The sequence below is a fragment of the Somniosus microcephalus genome, chromosome 7 (assembly GCF_052327205.1).
Source record: "Somniosus microcephalus isolate GS21.2 chromosome 7, FLI_Smic_1.0, whole genome shotgun sequence".
NCBI classification, from domain to species: domain Eukaryota; kingdom Metazoa; phylum Chordata; class Chondrichthyes; order Squaliformes; family Somniosidae; genus Somniosus; species Somniosus microcephalus.
In genome coordinates, this window is record NC_140993.1 from 32718257 (window position 1) to 32740714 (window position 22458).

The following is a 22458-nucleotide window of genomic DNA, read 5'->3' on the forward strand; positions in this document are numbered from 1 at the left end:
CAACGATTTACAATTTAAAAGGAATCTCACGCCAGGAAGGAAAAATATATAATATATTCTGTTCAATTCTCCTGGATAGGCGACAGATATATATATATAATATATTTATTTTTTCCCTAAACAGTTTTTGTATTCTTCAAAGTTGAAGAACAACGGCAGCGAACCGCCAGTTCCCGGCATTCACCGGCGGCGCTTGGCGATCCGTGACGTAACGTCTCCGAAGAGACTGGAATGTTCTAGAAAAGGAAGGGGCTCTGCGGCGAGGCAAAGAGTTGGCAGTTGTCGAAAGATCCGCTTGAAAAACTTTTTACCATTTAAAAAAAAAAAAAAATTGCCAAGTTTGTTGGTTGGCTCAATTAGCTTATTTTTTTTTTTAAAAAGGACCCACGGAACGGTTGGTAAATTATAAGTCAGAATGTCGCTTTTTTTTGGTAGAGTGTGTGTGTGTGTCGATGGGGTTGACGACGCGCGATCCCTTGGGACGATGTTTTGTCGGTGGAGGCGGGTTGGCTGCTGCTGCTGTTTTTTTTGGAGGGGGGGGTGTTGGGAAGGGAGAGAATGTGCGCAGGCGCCGTAACTTGCGGCAGCCGTTGCCTGTGTGTGGGGGAGGGAAGGGTTTGCGCAGGCGCCGTAAATTGCGGTAGCCGCCGCTTGCGCTTTGCGTGAGGGGGGAGGATTTGCGCAGGCGCCGTAGCTTGCGGCAACTGTTGCTGGTGATTGATAGTGCAGGTGAAGGGTTTGCGCAGGCGCCGTAGCTTGCGGTAGCTGTGACGTGTGGGGGGGGAGGAAGAAGGGTATGCGCAGGCGCTGTAATTTGCGGTAGTCGTTTGTGACGAAGTAGGGTGTACGCAGGCGCAGAAGGTAAGCGATTGTGGGGGGAGGGGGGATGTCTGGTAACGGCTTGTCGCAGTGTACGTAGACGCTCGATGAAGAGGAGGAAGCGGCTGCTTGTGAGCACTGTGGGGGGAGGGGTGGAGTTAATGAACCTTTGGTCTCCTTGGATCTTGGAAGCGGTGCGCGCAGGCGCGGGCGGGGGATTCCCGTGGTTCCGATTGTACGATGGGGGAGATGGCGGACAATAGGCGCCAGCTGTAGTGGCGTGGCTGAAGTCTCGGTGGTTTGGTTGAGGCGAAATCCAGCCAATGCTCCCAATACACAATTTAGATAACGTTGCAGCTAAAGATTTATAGGTGGAAGTGTGCGCAGGTGCTAGGGAGGGGAGGGGGGACGCTATCAGTCTGGGAGCGTTGTGCGCACGCGCGGTCCTGGCTGGGAACTAAATCCAAGACTGCAATGGAGAAAGTCCATCAGCAGGTTGTTGGGAATGTGATAGCAAAATACTGCGGATGTTGGAAAGCCGAAATAACACAAAACGCTGGAAAAACTCAGTTGTTGGGCATGTTGCGGGCAAGAACTAATTTAGTTGTGTGAGGGGACGTTTTCAATCGTACAACTCCTTTTTTTGGAGTTTATTTTACTTTAGTGAGCAATATGTCGACAGGCAAAATGTAATCGTAATCCATGTAGCTGGAAAAACCCAAATTTGTGCTTTAGTTTATTTTTAAAGTAGAGCACGTACTTCCTGTATGTAAACATGTAGGTTGTGGCCTTGTAGGCAGCATTTTTAAATGTCGTATTGGTGGTTTCTGTATGCATAATGCAGTGTTTAATAAAGTTGTTATTGTGCATTAATATGGTTTTTGTGCATTAATATGGTTTGTGATTTTTTTAATTAAACTAAATTGGCACAGAAGGTTTGGAGTTTTTTGACTACATTGTCAATAATGTTTACATGATCTTTGGAAATGTCACAGAATGCAATCCTTTGAGCGATTTCTAGATTGTGTCGCACTTTCAATGGTATCTGCATTCATTTATTTTGTCTTTTCATGTCTAAATTTACAGTTCAGATTTGGTTTTAAATATTTTACATACCATTTTAAAATGTATGCTAGTGAGGAAAGAATAGATGTAGCTAATTCACTTTTTCGTTTTCTACGACTGGTCGAAAAATATATTTAACATCCACATTTCCACGTCTAATAGGAAACTGAAGCAATGCCATTTTGAGGGTTATTAGCTAGAAGAAAACACTTCGCCACCTTGACCTGGTAGTGTATAGCAAGTGTCCCTTTACCAATGCCCTTTTATTAACTAATTAATTTTAAGAATTTAAACAGCATATTGCAATTCACTTTTTTTTAATCCAATACAAACAGCAATTTGTGGTTTTATAATTGGGGGACTGTTCTGTTCACTGAGGCGGAAGACTTTTAAAAGACATACGCTATTTCTAGTTAAGCGGGGATAACCCACTGGCAGATGCTTCATTAATATGTATTTTTTTACAACTTGCTGTACTATAAATTTTGAATATTAGATGTGTGTTCTTGTAATGAAAATGTAATGGGTGTAGTATAAGTTTTATACTGTCATAACATTCTTCAAAGTGTTTGGATAAGGTGGTTGCTCGCAGAGCAGTAAATGCAACAAGGATCTGAAAAAAAACTAACATATTTTAAAATATAAGGAAAATGCCCTATTTCAAAATTTGTAGTCTTAATGGCACTTTGAATAAACTTAGTATTTTTCTCTTACCTAAGCAGTGTTTTGTAAAATACATTAAATCCTAAAAGCATTGATTTCTTGCTGAGGAATAGTTTGATGGGCATCAAGTGCCTATGTATTAATTCTTACAAGTCTAGGCAGTGAGTGTTAACTGGCTATTCATTAATGGCAATAGCAGTCAAGTCAGATCCTCTCTGCTCACCTGATATCCACACATACTTTCAGCAGGGTCACTCAAAACTGATCAAGAAGCTTGTCTTTTTTTTTCTTTCTTTCCCACCTTGGCACTGAGGCTAATTATACATTTTCTACCACTCCTGTCTTGAGATCTGCTTACTGATCACAAACTGGGAATTGAATGGAACTTTGGGTTTGTTCCAGTTACTGATGGTTGCTATACAATATTAAATGTTTTCGGAGGGAATATGTTAATGATTTAAATAGTGTAGGATGTTTTCCCTTCATTGACCTTTTTTATAAAACTTGTAGGGCAAGTACAAAATAGCATTCCTAGGTCTTGTTTCAGCGGCGGGGGGGGGGGAAACTGAACCAAAATCAGCAATAAAAACCCTAGCTAAATCACAACATATTTAAATGCTTGTGAAAGCATTCCAGTGGAATCTGCTTTTAGTGATTACATTGATCTAATGCTCAAATTGTGCTTGCCAAAACCACTTGCATTAACTGCATTTTCCATCCGTCATACTAATCCAGTTTTGTACTGGACTCTCCATTTTGCTTTGCCTTCTGACGATGTTACTGCCCACTGCCACCTTCTGACGATGTTACTGCCCACTGCCACCTTCTGATGATGTTACTGCCCACTGCCACCTTCTGATGTAGTTTTAATGCCAGTGAGCAGCTGAGACTAAACAGTTGACCAATAAACTAAAAGCTCTGTGATGCTGCTTATCCATTGTTAAAATCAGTGTTATCACTTGTACTTTTGAATGTTGTTCCATTTTTTGCTGTCAACCTAAAAGGGGGTGATTTCTGAGCAGAGCTTTAGGTTAACAGCAACAAATTGAGACTATTTAATACACAGCTTTTAAAACTTTTTATAAACCTTTAAAATAATGTATCTGCAGCACACAATAGCTTGCATAGAATCTGCAGCACAGAAACAGGCACTTCAGAAATCACAGAATCCCCACAGTGCAGATAGAGGCCATTTCGGCCCATCGAGCCTGCACCGACACATATCCCACCCTATCCCCGTAACCCCATGTATTTAATCCCCCTAACACTAAGGGTCAATTTATCCTAGCCAATCATCCTAACCCGCACATCTTTGGACTGTGGGAGGAAACCCACGCAAACACGGGGAGAATGTGCAAACTCCACACAGACAGTCACCCGAGGCCGGATTCGAACCCGGGTCCCTGGCGCTGTGAGGCAACAGTGCTAACCACTAGGCCACCGTGCTGCCCTTCAGCCCAGCTAGTCTGTGCTGGTGCTTGAACTCCAGGTGAATCTCCTCTCGGTCTTTCAGCATATCTTTCTGTTCCCTTTCCTCTCGTGTACATGTCTAGTTTCCTTTTAATATCTTGAGCTATTTGCCTCAAACACTTCATGTGGTAGCAAGTTCCACATTCTAACCTCTGAGTAAAGACATTTCTAATTTCCTATTGGATTTATTATTAACCATCTTGTATTTATGGCCCCCAGGTTTGGATTCTCCCACAAATGGAGACATTCTCTCCACATCTACCCTGTCCAACCCATTCATCATTTTAAAGACCTCTTATCAGGTCACCGCTAAGTCTTCCCTTTTCTAAAAGGGGGGGGGAGGAGAGGAGGAAAAAAAACCTGTTCAATCTTTCCTGATAGCTGTAATGTCTCCGTTCTGGTACCATTCTTGTTAATACCTTTTGCATTTTCTCCAGTGCTTCAATGTCTTTTTTATAGTATGGAGACCACAACTGTGCACAGTGCTCGAAGTGCAGCCTGACCAGGGTGCTATACAAATTTAACATTTTAACAAATTAGAATTTTATACCCCTAGAAATAAATCTGCTTTTTAAAAATGTTTTAATTGCTTTGCTGACCTGCTTTTAATGATTTATTCACCTGTATCCCTAGATCCCTTTGCTTTTTTTTATTTGCTTATGGGATGTGGGCGTCACTGGCAAGGCCAGCATTTATTGCCCATCCCTAATTGTCCTTGAGAAGGTGGTGGTGAACCGCCGCAGTCTGTGTGGTGAAGGTACTCCCACAGTGCTGTTAGGGAGGGAGTTCCAGGATTTTGACCCAGCGAAGATGAAGGATTGGCGATATACTTCTAAGTCAGGATGGTGTGTGACTTGGAGGGGAACTTGGAGGTGGTGGTGTTCCCATGTGCCTGCTGCCCTTGTCCTTCTAGGTGGAAGAGGTTGCGGGTTTGAGAGGTGCTGCTGAAGAACTCTTGGTGAGTTGCTGCAGTGCATCTTGTAGATGGTACACACTGCAGCCACGGTGCGCCAGTGGTGGAGGGAGTGAATGTTTAAAGTGGTGGATGGGGTGCCAATCAAGTGGGCTGCTTTATCCTGAATGGTGTCGAGCTTCTTGAGTGTTGTTGGAGCTGCACTCATCCAGGCAAGTGGAGAGTATTCCATCACACTCCTGACTTGTGCCTTGTAGATGGTGGAAAGGCTCTGGGGAGTCAGGAGGTGACTCGAGCAGTGCTGGGAAAAGGTTCAGGCCTCGTGACGAAAGCAAGATCAAAAGGGTAGGTTTTGAAGGAGGGGCGAGAGGTAGGGAGGCATAGAACACAGGGAGAGCATTCCAGGATATGGGACAGAGACACCATTGGTTGCTGTCTAGTATGGCAGCTAACTAAATGAGTAAAAGCAGAATAGTAGTCAGAAGTGGAAGGTTTTTTTAAAATGGCTCTAATTTATACCTCTACTCCATGGATCGTAAGTGGCATAAATAATATGAAATGCTGTATTCAGATCATTCGGTTAGTGAAATGTGTCATGGAAGCAAAAAATGCATAATTGCGTAGTGCTGCATTTGTTATTTTAAATTTGCTTCAATTCATTTTAGCTGCCATACTAGGTTAGTGAACCAAATACAGATAGCTGTGTGCTTTGATTTGTATTCCACAGTAAAGGAAAGCTGGTAGTTCCCCTATTGGCTCAGCCAGTGCACTGTCTAGTGTTTGTGTCCAGGAAGGTCCCAGGTTTGATGCCTTTACACTGAGGCTCACTGTCTAGGCGTACAAATTTTTTTTTAAATAGGTGAGATACTGACAGGTTACATGCACCTGCAGAGCCATACCCTAGCTTGAGGAGACGGGAGATAAAGTGGGGACTGGCTTTGTGTTGAAGTAATTTGTATCTTTAGTCTTTGTACACTGCTGCTGTTTTTTTTTGTTATACCATAACATCACTTTAATTTTGTATTAATGAGAAGTTGTCATTTTTAAGAGAGCCCCACTTCAATCTGCACGATTTAATTCCCATTTTAAAATTAGAATATTGCATTTTTTATACAACGTACTGTATAGATTAGCACTGTATTCTTATTTCTGAAATTGCTTTTCATATTTCCACACACTAGTGGCCACAAAAGGCAGCTATGTGTTTTTACTTTATGGATATCTGCTTTGTCAGTCTGGGCCACAAGGGCCGATTCTTTTTCTTCACTTTAAAGTTCTGATCTGCTTTTAGTTTTCCTTTCTGGAACATGAAGATAGTGTTCTGTAGTAGTATTTCTAATGCTCCCTCAGCTGAATCTGATTTTTTAAAATAAATGAAATACTGCATGTGTGTGGTGTAATATGATTCCACTAATGTTGCTGTCATTTTTGTGCATTTGTAATGTCAATCCCCTTAGTTACTTCTGTTCTACTCCCTCCCTGTCCAGTGTCCTCTATATGCACTTTAAGGGTTATCCTTTTGCCCAACTTGCTCTAGCTATAAATAATGGGCCTGTTAGGTCACAATTGAAACTGCAACAACTTTTCATTTACTGTTGACAGAATAATTAAATTTTGATTGTTGAATGAAGTGGCTAAAGAATGTTCCTCGTGCAGCTGTGCATTACCCTTTCGCAGGTGGACTTCTATGTTTTTAGTTATTTATTCACTGGGTGTGGGCATTGTTGGCAAGGCCAGCATTTATTGCCCATCACTAATTGCCCTTGAGAAGGTGGCAGTGAGCTGACTTCTTGAACCACTTTAGTCCATGTGATGCAGGTGCTTTCACCCTGTAGGGTAGGGTGCTTGATGACGAACATTTTACCGGAATGGTAAAACTAAAGGTATATCTTTGGAATACTTCTCCCTAGCATTGTTTTTAGCACTTGTGTATATTGTGGTTTTTATTTTAAATGGTACTCCACTAAATGCATGATGGGACAAGCCTAGTTTTGAGACCGAGGTGATGGTCCTGCCAATATTGGGGCAAGCTGGTCAACAAAATTGGTAGCTGTTTAAAATGATATTTAAATAAAAGCCATATGGATTTAAAAGTTGTGACCACCTGAGTCAGAAGGTTGTGGGTTCAAGTCCTACTCCAGTGACTTGAGCACAGAAATCTAGGCTGACACTCCAGTGCGGTGCTGAGGGAGTGCTGCACTGTCGGAGGTGCCGTCTTTCAGATGAGACGTTAAACCGAGGCCCCGTCTCTGCTCTCAGGTGGACGTAAAAGATCCCACAGCACTATTTCAAAAGAGCAGGGGAGTTACCCCTGGTGACCTGGGGCCAATATTTATCCCTCAATCAACATCACTTTAAAAAAAGCAGATTATCTGGTCATCGCCACACTGCTGTTTGTGGGAGCTTGCTGTGCGCAAATTAGCTGCCGTGTTTCCTACATTAAAACAGTGACTACACTTCAAAAAGTACTTTATTGGCTGTGAACCACTTTGGGAACGTCCGGTGGTTGTGGAAGGTGCTATATAAATGCAAGTCTTTTTTTACATGATCTTGACATACAGCTGTTTAAAAATTAAGCTGAAACACAGCACCAGGATTTATTTGGAGTTATGAAATCTCTTCTACAGGCCACGTCCCTGTGCCCCTTGAGTATAAAGGTGGACAGCATGCCACAGAACCTTCAGTTAGGCAATGTGCTGGCAGCCATGTAAGATCAGCTATTTTAATTGGATTCCAGGAGCTAGCTCCCAGTGTTTATGCTTCTCTGTTCTCAGTGGTATATTTGGAGACTCGGTTTTACCTAAGCTGCTGGGCAAACTGATCCAAAAGTATAGTACGAGCTGGCTCATGGATGCTGGGCTCCCAGAATCCAAATTAAATGAACAGTAGAAAAGCAGCTTCTCGTCCCTTATTCCCAAATTTTCCTTTGCCTTTCTCTTTCTCTCTCCCCCCCCCCCCCCCCCCCCAAAAAAAAATGTTTGCTTAAGTTTATTTGGGTTAGAAAGTTCCAGTGTTAGTGACAATTAACTACTTCATAGTAGGTATATGGTAAAAGAAAGATTGCATTTAAATAGCGCCTTTCACAACCTCCAGACATCCCAAAGTGCTTTACAATTGAAGTACATAAGAACATAAGAAGTAGGAGCAGGAGCAGGAGTAGGCCATACGGCCCCTCGGGCCTGCTCCGCCATTCAATAGGATCATGGCTGATCCGAATCTAGACTCATGTCCACTTCCCTGCCCTCTCCCCGTAACCCCTAATTCCCTTATCTGCTAGGAAACTGTCTATCTCCATTTTAAATTTATTTAATGTTGCAGCTTCCACAGCTCTCGGGTAGCAAATTCCATAGATTTACTACCCTCTGAATGAAGAAGTTTCTCCTCATCTCAGTTTTGAAAGGGCAGCCCCTTATTCTTAGATTATGCCCCCTAGTTCTAGTCTCACCCATCAGTGGAAACATCCTCACCGCATCCACCCGATCAAGCCCCCTCACAATCTTATATGTTTCGATAAGATCGCCTCTCATTCTTCTGAACTCCAATGAAGTGCAGTTACTGTTGTAATGAAGGAAATGCAGCAATGTGTTGAACTCGAGGAGAATAACTCTGCAAGGCGCTGGCAGCTATTCAACTTGACTTTGGAATCTTGTCGGTGTGTTAGAAGTAGCACTTTGACATTTACAGGGGCTGGCACCAGAATTATTGTATGCTGACCTTTTCTTAAACATGTCTGTAAATGTGAAACACCCTTTTTTTTTTAAATAAAAGGATCTTGCAAAGTTATATGTATACTTAACCTGTTCTGGATGGATTGACATTCACTTTTCTCAGTAATTCATTTCAAAGGAAATACATTGTAGTCACCTGAGATGAAAGTATTGTATTAAAAGCTGAGAATAATCTGGTAACATCTCTATTTTACAGTTACATTTTGGTACAAATCCAATTGATATTAGTCTGTAAATAAAATAACAACAGAAAATGCTGGAAAAACTCAGGTCAGGCAACATCCGTGGAGAGAAATTTGAGTTGACGTTTCGGGTCGAACCCTTCTTCAAAACTGGAAAGAAAAGAAATTAGATCGAAGGCAGGGCTGCGATCGGACAAAAGAAGTGAAAGAAACAAAAGAGCTAGACAAGATGGTAATAGGCTGAGATTAGGTGTAAAGTGTACTGGCAGGGCAAGAGATAGCTGCCAGGTGTGAGAGAAACAAAAGGAAAGGGGGGGGGGGAAAGGAGTGGTAAATAGTTTGACGATATACTTTAGAATGTTGCCAGTGCATTTTCATGTTACGTGCTGGAATCTGACTTGGAAATGTTTTTTATAGGGACCGTATTCAGTCTCTTCTCCAAAAGCAGTAAATTACCAGTTTTGACAAGAGGTCCACACCAAAATGTTAACTCTACTGTTCTTAACAGATGCTGTCTGACCTGAGTGTTTCCAGCATTTTTTGTTATTTTTAGTTTAATACAGCATGTTACATGATTGACAAATTTGAGAAGGTTTTTAAAAAGTAGGAAAGAAAGAACTTGCATTTACATAAAGTGCTTCACTGCCAATTAAGTACGATTGAATTACTTTTGTAGTGACTGTTGTAATCTAGAGAAATGTGTCTGCCAATTGGCAGACAGCAAGGTTCCCAAAACAGCAATGAGATAAATGACCAGATACATATTTTTGTGATGTATGGGGATAAACATTAGCTAGGACACTGGGAGAACTCCCTTGCTTTTCTTTGAATAGTGCCATGGGATCTTTTACATCCACCTGAGGCTTTGGTTCAACATCTCATCCAAAAGGCAGCACATTTGACAGTGCAGCTCTGCACTGAAATGTCTGCTTTGATTATGTGCTCAAATCCTGGATAGGGACTTGAATCCACAACCTTGTGATTCTGGTGAGAATGTTATTATTGAGGCAAGGCTGACGCCTAAACCATTGCCTCTGCCCTGCGCTGTTTAGATTTGTTTAAAAAATGGTCACAAGTGCTTTCTGCAACGTTGTAATCTGATTGCAACCATTTATAGCTCTCAACTACAAGTAACTTTATTTTTTTTTTTAAGTGAAAATTGAATATAACCTGACTTATCTACTCAACCATCAGTGGAAGATCACTACTCCATGTTAGGCTGGAATCAGGAACAGATAGTTCGGGAGGGGTCATAAGCCTGGAGAAGGTTAGAGGTAGGGACAGGCAAGGCTATGTAGGGGTTCAAGGACAAGAATTTGAATTTGAGGCAGGGTCTATGGATAATTTTCACTTATGGAACAGCAGCATACTTTTTTATGCTTCCAACGATCATACCATTGAAATATATTGCGTTGGAATCAAATGGTAAAGATACAGTAGGAAGGAAAAATAACTTTCTTCACGCCCACTCTACTTGTAATACTGCATGGCCGCCAATGAATGATGAAGCTGTAATTACACGAAGATGCTCGTGTAGACCTTGATTAGATTACTGTCTTAAATGTGACAGCAATTGGTTATATTTAGACAGTTGTGAACTGATTTTAAAAAAATTAATCTAGAACTTTATAGCTGCAGATGTTTGTCGTCCAAGACCTAATAACTCCATGGGGTAGGTTAGTACCAAAATATTTACTGTCCTATATTAAATTACCTATTTGGCAACATTGTTAAATTTCATCAAGTGACATTGACAGCTGCCATTAACACTGCTTCTGAATTTGTAAAATTCTTCCTTGTGTAGGGAATTGGCATACAAACTGGAAACGAGGCAAAAGGTACACACCAGTTTGGTACCACTTCTGTGCCATCTGCAATTCCATTCCGAAAAGCCGTCTCCCACAATGTCACGTCTGGAGACAAACAATAAACTAATTCAAATCAGTATGAGTTCTGCAGTTGTATAGATCTTAGATTAATGTAGATCACCTGTAATTCACCAGTGACTGATATGATCCATAAAGGTTTACTATAAATTATTGCTGTAATACTGTTTCAGGTTAAATTGTGTTTGATAAAGTAGTGAATTCTTCCCCATCCCACCTACTTATTGCTAAGTTATACTTGGTAACTGTACAGCATCGCTTTCTTCCTAATCCTCTGATTAGGCTGCTACCAGTATGTGTGTGGGGGTGGGGGGGGAGAAAGGTGTTGGCCAAGTTGTGAAATCGAGAAGTAAGATTTGTTGACAATTGTGTGCCATATCCAAATTTTCTAATTTTTCAATAGATGAATGCTGCTGGGTTGGATAGTTCCTAAAAATTCTTAAAACATAATATTGCCTTTGACTTGCAAAAGTGCAATAAAAATGGTCTAATTAAACATCCATTTAGTGAAAGTTAGGAACCTAAAGTGGACTAAATTGATAATGCTAAAGAGGATGGCAAAAGAGAGGAAATTGTACCAGGAACAAATTGTTATACAGGAAACCCTTTGGTATCCGGCACCGACGGGACCGGTGTGTTGCCGGTTGATCAAAAATTCCGGATGACGTTGAGGATTATCTACCGAGGGCTATTTTTAACAAAGAAAAATTTAAAAATCAAGAAATGTGCAGTATACAGTAATTGGGTACTCACCTACAGAATGTTGTTAAATGAATGGTGGAAGATGCTTGATTAAGTACAGTACTGCCAGTTGAGGGTAATGCAATGCAATGACTACCAGCAGCGTGGGAGCCACACAGTACCCCTGTAAAATGGCAGACCAGAAGAGACTACCGGCAGCGTGGGAGAGTCAGACTCCTGTTACAGGGGCATTGAGGTGTTCCGACTTCCAACAGCGCCAAGAAGCCGAGTAGTGGCAGTTTGGAGAAATACCCCCACTGACTAACTCGGCCACCGCGGGAGACTCGGACTCGGCAACATTGCTGGTTATTGAGGTGTTTTCGGAGTATGAATTTTGCCGGTTAAGAGAATTCTGGATATTTAGGTGCCGTTTAAATGAGATTTTCCTGTAAATCAACTGGGGACCGCTGGCAAAATCATTAATGTGGAAACTGATTTGTTGGCAGACTTAATTTTCCATTTTGGTGGTCTTGGTTTCCTATGCAAGCCATTTACCCATAAGTTTGAGTTTAATACTTATATTGTGGTCTTTAGAGTAGTCGATAAAAATCTGAATACAAGAATTATGAAGAGAATGCCTCTGGTACTCAAACCTGAAATAATGCAAGTGTAATTATGATGCTCTGCCACACAAACACTCTGATTTTAAATCAGAACTAGATGATGTGTGGGGAGTTAACTAGAGTAGTAGGGATTTATTGTATTCTAGTGTACCTGCTTATCCCCATATGTAGGAAAGCACCAATTAAGACATTTAAAACAAAATTATTTGTATGGCATGATCTGGTCAGTATTCAGTTTTCCCAATAGTTCTACCTCCCTCTGCTGGACAACTTCAGGGCATTTCAGAAGGAACCAACTTCAATGTTACCTGTACTATTGAAACAGCTTTGTTGGTCACCCTTAAAAGTTAGAGCAAATAATTTGTTGTCTACCTGGATGTTTTTTTAATTCATTCTTGGGATGTGAGGGTTGCTGGCATTTATTGGCTATTCCTAGTTGCCCTGGTGGAGGGCTGCCTTCTTGAACCACTGGTAACACTGCGTACCGGAGTGGCTTGCTAGGCCACTTCAGAGGGCAGTTAGGATGTTGGTGTGGGACTGAAGTCACGTACACCAGACCCGCTAAGGACAGCTATGCTTCCCTAAGGGACATTAGCGGACCAACTTTGGTCATTTTTACTAATGGCATTTTTTAATTTCCAGATTTTTTTTTTAATATGCTAAATTCAAATTCTCAAACTTCCATGGTAGGATTTGAACTCTCCTTCTCTGGATTATTGGTCCAGTAACGACCACTACACTACTGTGCCTGTTGAAATTCAAAGTATTCAGGGGACATAGTACCAATACATTGCCTAGCACTTAACCTAGTGTACATCTAGAACCTATGTTCTGGTATTGTAGAGACCACTTATGTACAGTGTCCTTGGCCCAACTATCTTCAGCTGCTTCATCAATTCCCTTCCCTCCATCATATGGTAAGCAGTGCGGCTGTCTACTGCTTGCACACTGTTCAGTTCCATTCACAATTCCTCATAATAAAGCAGTCCATGCTTACATGCAGCAAGCCTTAGGTAATTAACATTTGTGCTGCATAACTGCAAGGCAATGACCATCTCCAACAAGAAAGTTTAACCACCTCTCCTTGACATTACTATCACTAGGTCCCCCTACCATCAACATCCTGGGGTTCACCATTGACCAGAAATTCAACTGAATCAGCCACATAAATGTCATAGCTACTAGAGCTCAGAGGCTGTGGCGAGCAGCTCACCTCCTGGCAACTCAGCCTATCCACCACGCACAAGTCAGGACTGTGGTGGAATACTCTCACTTGCCTGGCTGTGTGCAGTTGCAACAACATGAAATTCAACACCATCCAGGACAAAGCAGTCTGCCTGATTGACAGCTGTCCACCACCGTAACAGCTACTCCCTCCATCACCACTGCAGTGTTAGCAACAGGATGCACTGCAAAAACTTGCCAAGGCTTCTTTGACAGCATGTCCCAAACCCCTGACTTCAACCACCTAGAAGGACAAGGGCAGCAGGTGCTTGGGAACATCATCACCTCCAAGTTCCCCTATGCCACACACCATTCTGACTTAAAACACTTATATTGCTGTTCCTTCAGTCACTGTCAAAATCCTGGAGCTCCCTACCTAACAGCACTCTGGGAGTATGTTCACCGCACAGACTGCAGCGGTTCAAGAAGGGCAACCAAGGACGGACAATAACATTTTTATAATAAATATTTAAATTAACTTTTAGTAAAGGAATTTGATGAATTATGCATTGATCTGGTGTGATCTGGTGCATAAATTGAGAAAGCATATTATGTATATATAATGCTGCAAATACTGCATTTCAGGATTTTTTGACCATTTTTCTAAAGGTTTGAAAATTTGTTACGTTAAGTTTTGAAAACATTGGATTTGCACTGGTTTAAGAAACGAGGCTGTGGTGGAGTGTGGCAGAGTCCCATTTGAGTCTGATCTTTGGCATCTGAGACACTTGTCATATTCCATCACCACGCTGTTGATCTTTGATAGCTTCAGTTTGCCCAAAATGGCACCAGCTTGTCACATCAGTGTGAATGCAATTACTGACTTCTTTCCTAAAATGCAACTTTCCACCTTCATGATGAAAGGAACTATCTTTTCCTGCAACCTCCATGTCTTTGTCAAAATACTCTATTTCTACAGGACGGTAACCAATGAGAACCAATACTTAACTGTAGAGTGCTCAACAGAAGAGAATTGACAACTTGGAGCCAAAAAGAATCAAAACATTCATCTAATTTTTGTCCAACAAATTGTATTGAAACTAACTTGTCATTTGCCTTCTAGGGTGCGGGCAAAAGTTCTGCCTCTCATGAGCTACTGAGGAAACTCCCAGACACAGTGGAAGCCTGGCATAACAAGGTCTCTGCCATTTATCTGGGGGTCCTGCCAGTCTCCCACCAAGGAATCTCGTATGTGCTAGTGATTTATCTGACTTTCCAGTCTTTGCAGAATGCTAGGAAATACAGAAGAGTCGCAAGCCAATAGCGAAAGGCAGCTCTAACTGAACCATCAGTGGCTGACTGCGAACGGCTTCCATGGTATCTCAGAAAGATGCTGGGTTTGGGCCTTTGCCAGAATAATAGGATCAACAACAGTAAGCTGATTGAATCACTGGCAGCAAAAGAACTTCTTGGACTTGGAGAACCAAGCTGGTCGATAAAGTGCTTGTTCAAAGTAGTCCCGTGACCTAATTAAAGCAAGGCGTAACAGTCACTGACCTCAAAGGGAACTACAATATATATTTCCATTGACTAAAGAATCTCAAAATTCCTATTTTGTACCAAATTTGTATTTTATCCCTCATTACGAAATCCAAAAGTAGCTACTGCTTCCAGATCTATACAGGTTGGTGAGTCTATTTGAACAGGAGGCTGTCTGATGCTTTATCATAGATGCCAACCATTGGAAATTTAATCTAACAGTCTGCGTTTTAGCCCAAGTGTCACCTTGTCAACATTTCATGAGGAAAAATACACTTTTTTTTCCCCAGCTTGGATTGGAAGCTGTCAGCATCACCGGCCCCGATTTCCTGCCAGCCGCCGGGTGGCTTGTCCGGGGGCCGAAAATCGCCTAAAAAGTGGGTCGCGGCCCCCCCCCCCCCCCCCCCCCTCCGGGCCTGATTCCCCGTCCTGTCCGACTTTCGAAACGCCGTTTCTCCGCGACCTGCTTCAGTCCCGGCCGCCGCTGGTGAGACTGCCCTTCGGAACACTAATCAGCAATTATTACCATCTTTAAACCTATTTTCAGGGGCCGTTGCGAATTTGGGGCTTTCCCCCACGTGAAACACGTCTGCGGGGAACCCCGTTGATGAGACCTGGCGTGAAGCTTGCCGGCTTGCTTGCTGTTAGCTGCAGGTCATTTGGGAAAGCTGCGATTTAAACAGAGCATTTGTATGGTGAAGGACCTTGTTGCTGAAGGCTTGGGGCTACTTCTTCAAGGCTTAGGCACAGCTGTGGGAGGTTGGAGCCTCACACACTTCTCCAATGTGATCTCCTGGGAAGCCCCTCTCGCCACCCTCACTCAGCACTTTCTCAGCGGAGGCATCTACGAGAAGCATGGGACGCCTTTTTTTCCTTCCCTTCTTGCCATTAGAGGATCTCCAGCGGCAGCAGCAGAACCAGGAACAGCACCAGGCTGCTGCTCACTCACCTGAAGCTGCACAGGCCAGAAGGCGCCAGCGCTTGGAAGTGGCTTGAGAGCACCTTGCTGCGCTTTAGGGGGCCATGGGGACCCGTATCTGTACTGGCAGTCCTACTCGGAAGGACTTCCATGAAGGTCTGGTTTCTCTGTTCAATAGATGGCCAACGCTCCTCAAGAGATGTCATTCTCTTATGAGCACTCGCCATGTTTTCCGTACCCTGGCGAGTTCTCTCCTCCATGGAGGTTGCCAACCTTTCCATAGTGATGCGTTCATGCGCCAATGACTCTACAAAGGCTCTGCTCATGGTCGCTTTTGATTCCTCCATTCGCTCCACACTCGCAGCGACCCTGGAGACAAAACCTGCCAGAGACTCCTGCATCTGTGCATGGAGATTGTCGAAATCTCGACTCTCAATGAGACCCTGAAACGATCAGCTCCGGTAGATGTTCTTTTAATAATTTTTTACTTGCTGCAAGGAGAGCGTCCCGCTCAGTCAAAGGCTAAGCAGAGACACTCTCCAGAATTACAGATTAACAACATATTTATACAGTAAACAGGTTATGGTTTCATCATGTGTCTTTCAAGTCAGACAAAGGGACAAAGAGTTCTTCAATCCTTAACTAAGTTTCTACATATTTCTAAAGTCTGGCATAGAGAAAGACTATTGATAATACAATGGGTAGTTATTTATTCTAGACTATTTAATTAAGACTATCCGTATTGTTTGGAATGTAGATACTTCATACAGTATGTTTCTTCTGTTAGCTGGTGGCCAAGCCTCTGGCCAGGTGGCTTGCGTAAGGTTCCCTTTACTCATGTAAATGGTCTTTGTTTACAACGCAGATAAGCAACGGTTTACAGTGTTTGGTCAAGGTTAACATGTTTAAGGAAGGAATAGAGGACATTTCTGCAGAGGCTTCTGGGAGGACCGGGACCCCATTTTGTTTGTCAAAAAGGGGCACATGTAACTATATTCAGCTTTAAAAGGTACATTTCCACAAGATCCATCACCTCTTTTGCGGATGGACCCAGAGGCAGAGGGTCGACATACAGCGCAGCTGAGCTGAGCTGGCAGAGTCCTGCGCCCTCTGACGAGACTCTCCACTGCTGTCCCTGTCTCCAGAATCTGCTGAGGCTCACTTGTGAGCTGTGAAACACCAGGTGGCAACACTACTCTATGTCCCGAAGGTCCCCCCGAGGTGTGAGTGTCTGCGCTGGTGCTGGGTGCGCTTACGTCTGACGCTGCGCCCTCAGAGGTTGGAGCTTCCTCTGAGGAGTCTGGCTGCACAGCCTCTTCCTCCTCCACAGTGGGGACGGGGGCTCTGGATGGTACTGTGGGGGAGTAAAGGAAGGAGTTAGAGATGTGATGCCAAGGTTACATGCACATTCGAGTTGACATCTGCTGACACCTGCATCCATGCAGCCTTGGTCTCAGTGGGAGGCCTCTTCCTGCCTGACCTAGGGAAGAGGACCTCCCTGTGGGCCCTAACCCCAACCAATAATGCTTGCAGTGAAGCTTCGTCTAATTTGGAGGCAGCTCGGGGTCTGGCACTGGCCACAGCTGCTGCAGGCTCCTCTGCCATCCTGTATGGTTCGTTTGGAAACCAACAGAGGAAACAATGCTTGCTGTGGACCTTGAAAGCACCACGATTGATGACATCATACTGTGGGGCTTTCTGACTAGAAATGGACAATTAGCAAGGCTGTCCACACGCTGGAAATTAATTGGCCACTTGAGGGAAAATTGCGTGCAGCTGGCTGACACTTTTTCTTTGTGTGTCAGAACCCCACATAATCCGACCATTTCCCACACAATCCACAAAATCGGGCCCAATGTTTCAGGTCGATGAACCTTCGTCAGAACAGAAAGTTCCGTCGTGTCATTTCAAGTTTAAGTATCCTTTTAACTATGTGATTATTGTTAATTACTGCCAATCAACTTCTCTGGCACTGGAAATTAACTACTGCAAGTAAGAATTCTCATTCCTTAATTGTTATTGGAGATTTTAAAATGCCAATTTAATTTTTTCTTTTCTGTCTCTTTTTTCTCTCTCGTAATCCAATCTTTCTCTTTTTCTGTACCTGATTTGACATTGAATTCACCCACTCTAAGTTACACTTCCTGCTCAGTCTTTGGACTGTTCGTTTCTTAATCTTTCAATCGGATTGGTTAAGGAGATTCCCTGTTGGTTGCCCTGTTTGATTTTAATCGCTCCACCATCGACAGCCATGCTTTCAGCTGCTAAGGCCCTAAGTTATGGAATTCCCTCCCTAAACCTCTCCGTCTCTCCACCTCTCTCGTTCCTCCTTTAAGAAGCTCATTAAAACCGACCTCTTTGACCAAGCTTTTGGTCATTGCCCCAATATCTCTTTATGTGGCTCGGTATTAAATTTTGTTTGATAACGCTCCTGTGAAGCACCTTAGGATGTTTTACTATGTTAAAGGTGCTATATAAATACAAGTTGTTGTTGATGTTGTCCACTCAGGTCCCAGAGGCCTGGTTTCCCTCACTGCAACAACAACAACAACTTGTATTTTTATAGCGCCTTTAACGTAGTAAAACATCCCAAGGCGCTGCACAGGAGTATTTTGAGACAACAATATTGACACCGAGCCACATAAGGATAAATTAGGGCAAGTGACCAAAAGCTTGGTCAAAGAGGTAGGTTTTAAGGAGCGTCTTAAAGGAGAAAAGAGAGATAGAGAGGTTTAGGCAGGGAATTCCAGAACTTAGGGCCCAGGCAACAGAAGGCGTGGCCACCAAAGGTTGAGCGATTATAATCAGGGATGCTCAAGAGGGCAGAATTAGAGGAGCGCAGATATCTCGGGGGTGGGGGGGGGGGGCGGTTGTGGGGCTGAAAGAGATTATGGAGATAGGGAGGGGTGAGGCCATGGAGGGATTTGAAAACAAGGATGAGAATTTTGAAATCAAGGCGTTGCTTAACTGGGAGCCAATGTAGGCCAGCGAGCACAGGGGAGATGGCTGAACGGGACTTGGTGCGAGTTAGGACACGGGCAGCCGAGTTTTGGATGACCTCAAGTTTACGTAGAGTGGAATGTGGGAGGCCAGCCAGGAATGCGTTGGAATAATCAAGTCTAGAGATAACAAAGGCATGGATGAGGGTATCTGCTCGCACTTTCAGCAACTTGCCACACAAAGAAATTAATAACCTAAATTGGCAAAGTGAAATGTAACCGACGGCAGGCACCCTGCCACAGCAAATTCTGGCCCATGTTTTTCATAACTCTGTTTGTAACATGCTTTTCATTCCATGTTTCAGGATGGAAGGACTGCACTGCACATCGCAGCAGCACATTCAAAGGATGAAATTGTTCGACTGTTGTTGGCCAAGAAATCGGACCCTAATCTGACGGGAGGGATACAGTTATTTTACGGACAATGTGTATTGCTTATTTACCTAAGATTACTCAACACCACTTAACTAATTGTCCATTTCTAGTCAAAGCCCCACAGTATGATGTCATCATTCGTGGTGCTTTCAAGGTCCATAGCAAGCACTGCATCCTCTGGTTCATTTGGAAGCCTTCATACAGGATGGCAGAGGAGCCTGCAGCAGCCGTGGCCAGTGCCAGACCCCGAGCTGCCTCCAAATTCGACGAAGCTTCACTGCAGGCATTATTGGATGGGGTTAGGGCCCACAGGGAGGTCCTCTTCCCTAGGTCAGGCAGGAAGAGGCCTCCCACTGAGACCAAGGCTGCATGGATGCAGGTGTCAGCAGATGTCAACTCGAATGTGCATGTCACCTTGGCATCACATCTCTAACTCCTTCCTTTACTCCCCCACAGTACCATCCAGAGCCCCTGTCCTCAGCTGTGGAGGAGGAAGAGGCTGTGCAGCCAGACTCCTCAGAGGAAGCTCCAACCTCTGAGGGCGCAGCGTCAGCAGAAGTAAGCGCACCCAGCACCAGCGCAGACCTTCGGGACATAGAGTAGTGTTGTCACCTGTAGGATTCGCAAAATTGAACATTGTCCTATAAGGGTCTATTGGCAGAAAAGGCCTTAATTTTAAAGACTGTTTTAAAAGAAGCCCAGAAAAAGGGGCACACAAAATGGCCACCAGACCCTGTGACCAGCTTTTTGGGACATTTTAAAATGGTTCCTGCAGTCCACAGACAGTTTTTGTGGATTCAGCTCACAGTAAATTCTGGAATGCAATTTCGGAGAATGCAAAACCAGACAGAACCCCATACATATGGATTGGATGCAGATCCAATCAGATCGGCCTGTAGATAAAGGCCATTAAAATGTTTACCCAGACAAAGGGAAACAGCCTCAAGTTCAAAGAGGGACATAAAGACCCATTAAAGACAAACAAGGTCATTCCAGACTAGAGATGGCAGTTACCGGCCAGCCCGAAAGTACTTTAAACACAATGACTACCCCTCTGTGCGACAAGCCTGCCAAAATTTAAACAAAGACTAACCTTGATATGGCGGGAGATAAGGGCCTCCATGAGAAGTATCACTGGAGACCTGAGGTAGCCATTAGGAGTTCAGAGAGAAGTGCGGAAGAGCAAGAAGAGCATTGTAGAGATCATTTTCGAGAGATCATTCGGGGGTCCGAAGAAGGTGCAGTTGGGTTAGGAGTTCGGGTTTGGTAGAGAGGCTGCTCAGACTCGGAAGAAGAAGATGATTCGGTAGACGATTGGGATCGGAGACGTTTTGAAGACTCAGAGTAGCCATTGGTGGTTCAGGTTGAGTCAGCGTCCAGACCCGGGGTAGCTATCGGGAGATCATCGTCAAACCCCGGGCCATTGACGAGACGAGAAGACGACGACCCTCCAAGAGGAAACCTTATGAACATGGTCAAACAGATGGGCTCTCTCCACACCGACGTCCAGGCCTGCTAACATCCAGCCTGTCCGTGTCCATTACCTTGAGGGAGAAAAGAGTGTGTCGCAGCCCGCTGCATTCCGCTGACCACGTGGAGACAGGACGCCTGAGAGGACCAAAACGCAGACTTCAAAACCTCTATTTTCTAACTGGGACTGGTGAGCATGTTTCTGGCCCCTCGTAATCTAATCTAGCTAGGTTTAGGGGGTGGGCATTTTAGGGGATAATTAACAATGAGTTGTTGTCCCTCTGTGTTTCCCTATTTCATGGTGAACCTTGTAAAGTATAATATGCCTGTGGATATATTGGTTAGTACTGTATTATGATTTGTTTTTCCCTCCCATGTACCTTACTGGCTTACATTCAATTTTTCTTTATGCAATAAAATTTCACTTTGTTTCATTAAACTTGGTCTGCAGAGTATTCTCTGCATTGTAGTTCCTGCCTCAAAGTCCAGTGTACAGAACCTAAGGGGTGAGTGGGTCGAACCACTCGGTAAATTACTGTGCAAAAGAGAGGTCTCACCAGAGAGAGAGACCTAGCAACAAAAAAAAACCCTTACACACCTGGTGTTTCACAGCTCACAAGTGAGCCTCAGCAGATTCTGGAGACAGGGACAGCAGTGGAGAGTCCTCGTCAGAGGGCGCAGGACTCTGCCAGCTCAGCTCAGCTGCGCTGCATGTCGACCCTCTGCCTCTGGGTCCATCCGCAAGAGAAGAGGTGATGGATCTCCATGCACAGATGCAGGAGTCTCTGGCAGGTTTTGTCTCCAGGGTCGCTGCGAGTGTGGAGCGAATGGCGGAGTCCATAGCGACCATGAGCAGAGCCTTTGTGGAGTCATTGGTGCATAAACGCATCACCATGGAAAGGTTGGCAACCTCCATGGAGGAGATAACTCGCCAGGGTACGGAAAACATGGTGAGTGCTCATAAAAGAATGACATCTCTTGAGCGTTGGCCATCTATTGAACAGAGAAACCAGATCTTCATGGAAGTCCTTCTGAGTAGGACTGCCAGTGCAGAAACGGGTCCCCATGGCCCCCTAAAGCGCAGTAACGTGCTCTCAAGCCACTTCCAAGCACTGGTCCCTTCTGGCCTGTGCAGCTTCAGGTGAGTGAGCAGCAGCCTGGTGCTCATCCTGCTGTTCCTGGTTCTGCTGCTGCCGCCTCTGCTGCTGGAGATCCTCTAATGGCAAGAAGGGAAGGAAAAAAAGGCGTCCCATGCTTCTCGTAGATGCCTCCGCTGAGGAAGCGCTGAGTGAGGGTGGTGAGAGAGGCTTCCCAGGAGATCATATTGGAGAAGTTTGTGAGGCTCCAACCTTCCACAGCTGTGCCTAAGCCTTGAAGAAGTAGCCCCAAGCCTTCAGCAACAAGGTCCTTCAACATACAAGTGCTGTCCTTTTAAATCGCAGCTTTTCCAAATGACCTGCAGCTAACAGCAAGTAAGCCGGCAAGCTTCATGCCAGGTTTCATCAGCGGCGTTCCCTGCAGGCGTGTTTGATGCGGGGAAAGCCCCAAAATCGACTTAAACAAGGTAATAATTGCTTATTAGTGTTCTGACGGCCAGTCCCGCCAGCGGCGGGCGGGACCGATTCGCGTCGCGGGGAAACGGCGGTCTGAAAGTTGGACAGGGCGGGGAATCTGGGGGGGGAGGGAGCGACCCGCTTTTTCGGCCCCTGGCCGCCTGGGAAGCCGCCCGCCGGCTGGCAGAAAATCGGGGCCATGATCTCATTGAAGCATATAAGATTCTGAGGGGGATTGAGGGTAGATGCTGAGAGATTGTTTCCCCTGGCTGGAGAGTCTAGAACTAGGGGCCATAGTCTCAGGATAAGAGACCGGCCTTTTAAGACTGAGATGAGGAGGAATTTCTTCACTCAGAGAAGAAATTCCTAGAAAGTTCTTTACCCCAGACAGCTGTGAATGCTCAGTCAT

At 44.2% G+C, this 22458-nt stretch overlaps 1 long non-coding RNA gene across 1 annotated transcript; it reads left to right on the top strand.

The window, feature by feature from the left end:
* The first annotated feature begins 27 nt into the window (after positions 1-27).
* LOC147114596 (uncharacterized) lies at positions 28-20935 on the top strand. The gene is made up of 2 exons (XR_015078962.1): positions 28-394; positions 18957-20935. It is a non-coding gene; the product is annotated as an uncharacterized LOC147114596 (long non-coding RNA).
* The last annotated feature ends 1523 nt before the right edge of the window (positions 20936-22458 follow it).